This window comes from Hibiscus syriacus, unplaced genomic scaffold (assembly GCF_006381635.1).
Source record: "Hibiscus syriacus cultivar Baekdansim isolate YM2019G1 unplaced genomic scaffold, ASM638163v2 tig00111582_pilon, whole genome shotgun sequence".
NCBI lineage: Eukaryota > Viridiplantae > Streptophyta > Magnoliopsida > Malvales > Malvaceae > Hibiscus > Hibiscus syriacus.
Genome location: NW_024063126.1, coordinates 12,282,856 through 12,291,942, shown reverse-complemented (window position 1 = coordinate 12,291,942; position 9,087 = coordinate 12,282,856). Strand labels below are relative to the sequence as shown.

Sequence of the window (9,087 nt, the reverse complement as noted above, 5' to 3'; positions counted from 1 at the left end):
TTCTATATCTGTAAAGTCATTATAAATAAAATAACTACATTATAAATTTATTAAATAATAAATTTTCTTTTAATTTAAAATAATTAAATGTTTGGAATGTACCCTTGTAATAATAGCTTTTTGTATACTATATTTTCCATGTAGGGGAAGGGATGGTAAAACAAGGATTTCTGATTAACCCCCGCCACATACCACAGGGAAAGGGATGGTTTAAGGTAATCAGCTCAAACTCGAATTCACCGGATTTAAGTCCCGCGACAACTGCACCACCGATCGAGTTCAGCTGTGCAAGAGAAATGCAGGTTCCGACGGCAACGGTAGCGTGGTGGAGTAGCTAGTGAGCATGAGAACAACCGAACCCATACTTGGTCTCTGAGCCACATTTTCTTGAACACAAAGCAGACCAATGTGGATGCATCTCATCAGCTCAGTTCTCGAGCCATCCCTCAAACTGGGGTCTACAAGATCAAACACAGTCCCAGCCTTCCAATTTCTCCAAGCCTGCAGGGTTTTAGTTCATGCAGATTGATAAACTATACATTCTTTTAATGCACATAACATTCACAAGATTTGGATACTTACAAAGTTTATAAGATCATCTACATTACTCCCATTATGAAAGCTACTGTTCTTTTGACCACTTAAAATCTCCAAAACCAGTACACCGAAACTAAAAACATCTGATCTAACCGAGAACTGACCGTGCATTGCGTATTCGGGTGCCATGTATCCGCTACAAGTCGGTTGATGTAAGAAAAGTTAACGATACGTCGAAATTTGAATCCTCGGGTTTGTTTTATTCAAGGCATAGATGAGTTTGTGGTACTTACTATGTTCCAACGATTCTACTAGTAGCACCTTGAGTTTGATCAACAGCACACATTCTGGCCATGCCAAAATCTGCAATTTTAGGAGTCATCTCTGCGTCTAACAATATGTTGCTAGCTTTGAGATCACGATGAATGATTCGGAGTCGAGAATCTTGATGAAGGTAGAGAAGTCCACGAGCGATGCCTCCGATGATTTTGTACCGTCTTTCCCAGTTCAAACACGCCTTCTTAACTCGGTCTGCATCACCATAAATGTTGGTCTTTAGCTTTGTAGTATAGATTCTATAATGCACTAATACACTATGATGTATTATCAAGTACCAAATAAGAAATTATCAAGACTTCCATTAGGCACAAACTCATAGATGAGGAGCCTTTCATTTCCTTCAAGGCAGAAACCTTGGAGCCTAACCAAATTCCTGTGCTGAAGGTTGGCCATTAACCGAACCTCGTTTTCAAATTCATGGTCTCCTTGGCTAGATTCTGTTGACAACCTTTTCACTGCTATTGAATTTCTATATGCAAGTGTGCCCTGAGAAGATACAACAATGAAAACTCATATGCCTGAGAAGAATCCTAAATATAAACGTATTGAGAGATCCTTCGATTGTACAATCAGTCGGAACTTTTAACAACTGAACGGAATTATGTTCCTAAAATGTCTGATGTCATATTAGCCATCTTAACCCTTATGGTTCCGAGTGTAGACAGGCTAGGAAGGATACGGTTGATAGATCGTGTAGCACTTGTCGTAGCTTACCTTAAGAGTTGAGGCATTGGAGGGACCCAATTGAAAGTTGAAGAGTTGGAGAACTTGATTGACGAAGTGGGAAACTTTAGAAGACTCACCAACTGAGCTATTCCTACACCAATTCTCTAATCGGTCCTCCAAGGTTTTTAACTTCGTTAATCAAGTCCTCCAACTCTTTAGGCCCTTCTATAGGAGTCCTTATAATGCATTAGTGTCGGAGATAAGTGTTACATGATCTATGAATTTTGTGCTCCTTAATTGAGGTGCTTTCGTGATCCGTTTAAAGTTTAAGAGATAAAATTTCAAGATTTAAACGACACTAAATACTTTAAAAACACATACTTCTCTGCAATCCAAGGATCTCTCAACGAAAAGGGAATCAGATGATTGGGGATGAGATATATGAAAAACTCTCATATTCTTTTGTTCTCCAATCTCTTCTTTATCTTTAGAAGAACCATATCTTATATAATCTTCAAAGTTTCTAAGTGTTCTAGGTGTTTCATCCGGATCTAACAGATTTTGATATATGTCTGGTTTCAATTTAAAAATATATGTTCAGATTAGGATTTTTTAGGTAATGCCGGATTAGGTTAAGTTTGGGTTTATAGTGAAAAAAACCAACCTCACCCAACCCTATATTATATTATAATTATCTTTTATATCTTTAGAGATAATTGAAAAAATTCCCTTTTTATTTTATTTTTTCAATTAAATCCTTATTTTATCTAATAAAAATGAATATTATATATATTAATCGGGTTGGAAGTGGGCTTTAACTTAAAATATCAGATCGTGTGAAGCCCTCCCGAAGCCCAGGTCGAACTCAGTGGAAGACTTCAAATTTTAAATCGATTTCGGATGATGTTGAAGTATGTTGCAGTTGCTGAGTTGCCTGATGCATGAGTGGATGTTTGGTTCAGATGTGCGTGGTTGTTTCTAAATGCAAGAGTAACTAAGTTATGTTAAGCTGCTAGTTAGTTAAGTAGTTTGCGTTTATGTTATAATAGGCAGTTAGAGTTCTTGCTAACAAACGTGTAATCTTAGCGGATATATAAGGCTTGTAAGGGTGATGGTTTAAAATGAGAAAGAAAGTTTTTTCTTCCACTCTCTACTGAGTATAACACGAGCCTCTAGCGCTTTCAATATGGTATCATTCGCTACTACGTCCTAGGGTGCGTTTTTCGCTGCTCGTTCTCTTTAATGGATCAAAGTGTTTCTTCTACAGCCACATCAATGGAGTTATCATCCAGAAACACCAAAGTGTTCACCAATAAAAGAGTGAACGTGGTTCTCGATGAAACAAATTTCCTACTTTGGAAGCAACAAGTGCTACTCACTGTAAGGAGCCACCGTCTCGAGCGAATATTGAATGGCACAATGGTCCCACCTCCAGAAACGGTTCTTGGTGAAGAAGGAGTTGCAGTTGTGAATGAAGAACATGAAGAGTTCTTGGCTTAAGACAGTGTGTTGGCTTCCTAGCTATTGTCAACAGTTAGTCCCCACTTGCTTCCTCAATTTGTTGGTGCTGAAACGTCTGCTCAGGTATAGAGCAAAGTCTTGCAATTTTTCGCTAATCGTTCTGCTACTGCCATCATGAGTTTACACTATAAGCTCCAATCTCTCAAAAAAGGAGGAGATAGCATGCGAAATTACCTCATAAAGGTAAAGGAGGTTATTGATGCGTTGAACTCTTATGGTAGTCCTGTGTCAGTAGCAGAACATGTTGCGAGCATTCTCAAAGGGCTCACAAGGGAATATCAGCCCTTTATAGCAGTTATCTCTGCTATGCGCGACACGTTGTCGCTTGACAGCATTTGCACAATGCTTGTTGATGCTGAGACTCAACTAGAAGGATTTGATTACCAACCTGACTCTCTACTTATTAGTGAAAATCTTGCACAAGGGAAGGCTGAACCTGAGTCTCACAAGAATCGTGAAAAGCAACAGTTTCGGTCAAATAATTCATCTTACACACGTGGGAGATCCTGTGGCAGAGGAAGAGCTCGACCTAAAGTCTAGTGCCAGCTGTATGGCAAGAATGGACACCTTGTTAGTCAGTGGTGGCACAGATTCGATGAAGACTTCTCAGGCATAACGATTGATGATCACAACTTTGGGCTTGAGTCTTCAAAAGTTTATTATACTGCAAATGGGAACAATGAAAATGCATGCATGTATTGCAATCACAGTGGCACGTATCATGATGACAGCAGGAATGTTGGGAGAGGTCAAGCACATGCAATGTCTGTTAGCCAAGATCAGTGGATAATTGATTCTGGTGCAACGCACCATGTTACCTCCAATGCATCCTCGATCACGCATCACTCAAACACTACCAATCCTGGTAAGTTGATGGTAGGAAACAGTGAATCTCTACATGTTCATTTGGTCGGTAATGTTGAGCTACCTGCCCTATCAAGAACTCTATCATTAAGCAACATTCTTCACGTTCCTTCAATAACAAAAAATCTACTTTCTGTCTCCAAGCTTGCTAGGGATAACCTAGTGTACCTCGAGTTTCATGCTAAAACATGCTATGTTCGAGATGAAGCCACCAAGGCTGTTCTGCTGCAAGGTGAAGAATGCAATGGATAATATACCTTTAAGTCTAGTAGGACTCAACACAAAGATAGTGTTGCTGAAATACAAGTTGCCATGGCTTCCCCTACAATGACAGAAATCTGGCATAGAAGACTTGGCCACCCTGCTTACGATACACTAGTCAAAATTTGTAAACAAATAGATGTAAAAACGTTTCATGATGTTAATAAGAGTTGTATTGCATGTTATTTGGGTAAAAGCCACAAATTGCCCTTCCCTCGATCAGACAGTGTGTACAATGAACCGTTCGAGCTGGTTTACTCTGATCTATGGGGACCCCACATATTTCATCCAATGGATTTAGATTTTATGTATCTTTTGTTGATGCTGCTACTCGATTTACGTGGATATACTTGCTAAGGTCAAAAGCTGAGGCTGTAAATGCATTTATGCTATTCCAGAGACTAGTTGCTACCCAGTTCGGGGGAACGATTAAAGCTATACAAATCGATTGGGGGGAGTTTCGACCCTTGACTGATGAACTAAGCAAAGCTGGAGTTATTCACAGACTCACATGCCCTCACACTTCTGAACAGAATGGAGTAGTGGAGCGAAAACATAGGCACTTAGTTGAAATGGCCCTGGTGCTACTTGCTCAGGCCTCCATGCCCATCAAGTTCTGGTCTTATGCCATTCAAACCATGGTACATCTCGTCAATCGACTTCCAACAAAAGTACTGCTTGGTAAATCACCATTTGAGAGACTATACGGAAAGGTACCAGATTACAGCAGACTAAGGGTATTTGGATGTATATGTTTTCCTCACCTAAGACCGTTCTTGCATCACAAACTCGAGTTCCGATCCCAATTGTGCACTTTCTTAGGCTACAACACGCAACATAAAGGATTCATGTGCCTAGCAAGAAATGAGCATATATACGTTTCCAGACATGTAATATTTAATGAGAATATCTTTCCTTTTGCAGGTAGTTCTGAAAAAAATCATGAAGCAACTTCAACTAGAAAGTCATCTCGATCGCTTGAGTTGGTCACTGACATCACAAGGTTCAAGTCGTTACAACCCTGAAACGACAGGTTGTCCTCGGGTGCTAGCAGCATCAGTCCATCAGGCAGCATACAAGCTACAGATAACAGTCGTGCTATGGAGGAAACTGAGGTGATCCCTGAAGTACCCGTAGTGAATATCTATGAAGATGACCAACATGAAATAAACCCTGCACAACATATGGAGAGTTCAGCCGAGAATGATGATGTTGATGCTGCAACCAGTCGTGGTAACAAACACCCCATGATGACTCGCAGTAAGTGCGGGGTATTTAAACCTAAAGCGTACATAGGATCTGTTGATGATGATGTTCCATGTAGTGTGCATGAAGCACTTCAGTCACCAGACTGGAGGGCATTAGTTTATGAAGAATACAATGCCCTACAGCGCAATAACACCTGGGAGCTCACTAAACTACCAGAAGGAAGAAAGGTGATCGGTTGTAAATGGCTTTTCAGAGTTTAAAGAAATCCCGACGGCTTTATCCACCGCTATAAGGCACGATTAGTGGCTAAAGGATTCTCACAGATTCCAGGATATGACTTTAGAGATACATTCAACCATGTTGTTAAGTTCAACACCTTGAACGTCATTCTGTCGTTAGCTGTAACCAACAACTGGACTCTAAGACAAGTAGATGTGAACAATGCTTTCTTGAATGGCGACCTTCAGGAGGTGGTCTTCATACAACAGCCGCCAGGGTTCGAACAAACTGCTTCTGATGGTAGCAAATTGGTGTGTTGCTTAAAAAAACACTATACGGGTTAAGGCAGGCACCTAGGTGCTAGCACACTAAGCTGCGAGACAGTTTGTTAAGCATTGGATTCAAAGAGTCCCGAGCTGATGTGTCTTTGTTCATCAAGAAGGAAGGGTTGCACTACATAAACTTGCTAGTATATGTTGACGATATCATCATCACAGGACACTTGAGCACTGAAGTGGATGAGATGGTTCGACTGTTGAGCAACAAATTCTCACTAAAGGACCTAGGCCAGCTCTCTTATTTTCTAGGGATCGAGGTCAAACGAACTAGTGAGTGCTTAGCACTATCACAGAAGAAATTCATCATGGAGCTACTTAAGAAAGCAAACATGCTGAAAGTAACTGCAACACCAACTCCTATGGTAATAGCCACCAAGCTGCGCTGTGATAATGGTGATCCTGTTGTTGATGCTCGTTATTATCGCATCATTATTAGAGGGTTGCTGTATGTGTGCCATACCAAACCTGACATCACGTTCTGTGTAAACAAGGTGGCTCAGTTCATGCACTCCCCACGACAATCACATATGGCTGTAGTTAAACTAATCCTACGTTATTTGGCTGGTACAATTAACTATGGGCTAGTATTCACTGCTGCTGGAACTAGTATTAAGGTTGCTGCCTTTGCAGATGCGGACTGGGGTGGCAGCCTTGATGATAGGAGGTCGGTGTCTGGCCACAACGTGTTTGTTGGAAACAATTTGGTTGCCTGGAGTTCAAAGAAGAAAAAATCTATATCACGCTCCACAATGGAGGCTAAATAAAAAAGTGTTGTTGACACTGCAGAAGATGTAGTTTGGGTTGGAGCTTTGCTTACTGAACTTGGGATATGTTCGAGAGAAGAGCCCGTGATATGGTGCGACAACACTAGTGTCGTGACGATGAGTGCAAACCCGGTGTATCATGCTCATACCAAACATGTTGATCTTGATATACATTTCATACACGAGAAGGTTGCAGCAAAGCAATTGCGAGTTAACTATGTCCCTGCTGCACATCAAGTTGCTGACGGGCTAACTAAGCCATTGGCAAGAAATGCATTTGAAGAGTTTCGTGCAAAGCTGTGTGTGAAGTTGTGCTGAGAAGCAGGAGAGAAGAGAAAGCAGGAAGAATGTTGAAGTATGTTGCAGTTGTTGAGTTACCTGATGCATGAGTGGATGCCTGGTTCACATGTGCATGGTTGTTTCTAAATGCAAGAGTAACTAAGTTCTGTTAAGCTGCTAGTTAGTTAAGTTGTTTGTTAATTTGCGTTTATGTTATAATAGGCAATTAGAGTTCTTGCTAACAAACGTGTAATCTTGGCGGATATATAAGGTATGTAAGGGTGATGGTTTAAAATGAGAAAGAAAGCTTTTTCTTCCACTCTTTACTGAGTATAACACGAGCCTCTAGCGCTTTCAATAGATGAGCTAAACTTTAATCCAACTCGACTCCTCGTCATCCCTAACATAGGTTTCTAGTTGGCAGAAACAGGTGAAATAGCCCAGTTTTAATTACCTTATAAACTGCCCCAAATCCACCTTGTCCAAGCTTATTTGCATCAGAAAAGTTATCCGTTGCAGCTCTAATGCTGTTGAAATCATATTGTAAAAACTCTGCAGTTTTGATTTCATCCGCAGCTTCGGTTACTTCTTGCTCTTCAGAGATAAATTGCAGATTCAGTCACAACGTTGCCAAAAAGAAAAGAAAGAAAAAACAATAAACTAGTACTTTTTACTTACTTTTGGCTTTCACCTTTGGCTTCTTTCTCGACCGCAAGATGATGAAGATGCAGCAGGAAATGACAAGTAGAGCAAAACCAACAGCGGAGATGGATATGATGATAGTAAGTCGAGATGAATTATTCTTGTTCCCTGTCGTTGTAGTATCATTAGAAGGCGGGAGAGATGGTGTAGGCGGCGGTGCTGTTGATGATGTTCCTGTATCAGCAGCAGTAAGAGTATAGAACCGTTCGGTCTCAAACCTAATATTACAACTAGGCGCATATACCCTGCCACCTTTTTTTCCATCGCAGCACCGGGGGATATCTACGATCACCTGAGACAAGCAAGACCGGCAATCGATCGGCGTTAAATCAGGAGTGGATTGAACAAGCGCATATACTGTTTGTAAAGCCGTAACTCGTTCACTTCCTGTCGCAAACTTCCCGAGGGAAGTCCCCGATGAAGCAACATCCATTAGTCTATCCAACAAAGAATCCAAAGCCCGATTAAAAGCATCTACATCCGTCACGTTATTTTCGTTCGGCGTGTAGAAATGAGGGCTGTTTTCGGCATCGCCGATGACGGTGTGATTGGTGTAGCGGAACATGCAGCTGTCGTACCATATGATGGCCTCTTTTTGATTTGGGCAACGATTTCTGAGCTCGGCGTTTGCGTCGTTGATGCAGCTGAAGCAATCACCTTGGCTCACATCCCCTCTGCAAAGTGCAACCGCGTTAGCCATGGTGGAACCATGGCCTGATGAAAAATTGTGGAAGCCGTTTCCATTTGTGGCGTTGAGGGAGAAAGATGAAAGCAGGCCGTCGAGGTTTGTTTCGTAAGTGCTGTTTCTAGTGAAGTTACCGTTTGTGTTTGAACAAAAATGGTACAGAGGCTGTTGCTGAGCAATGGTTAGGGTGAGGAAGAAGGTAATAATAATTGAACAAGAGAACGAAAGCTGCCATGAAAGGCCCTTTGCCATGCCTGCTGGTTTTCTCTCAACTTGTTGGATGCTTAGGAATTCATAGATAACTATTGTGAGAATTTTCTCTTCAAGAGTATTGAAGTCCAAGGTTAATGATGCAGACTTAACTGATCAAAAATTAAACTTTAATTAATTATATATATATATATATTAATAATATGGGATGATTGTTAGATAATATTTGTTCATATTTTTCTATACTCATTCTAACCACTAAGGTCATTAGATGGATTCATTTTGGGGTGAGCATTCGATTGAGTTGAGTCAAAAAATTTTAAGTTATTTAAGTTGACGAGTCCTACTTTATAACTCGAACTTGATTTAAAATATTTTCGAGTTGAGTTGAGTTTAAATTTAAGAGAAAATAACCTCAGTGACCAAAAATCCCATATAATATACGATTTTAACCAACTTTTTCCGGATTTGCCAAAATGACCAACAAAATCGC

At 40.6% G+C, this 9,087-nt stretch overlaps 1 pseudogene; it reads right to left on the bottom strand.

Moving 5' to 3' along the window:
* Positions 1-204: 204 nt before the first annotated feature.
* On the bottom strand, positions 205-8,667 carry LOC120165247 (annotated as a pseudogene).
* Positions 8,668-9,087: the final 420 nt, after the last annotated feature.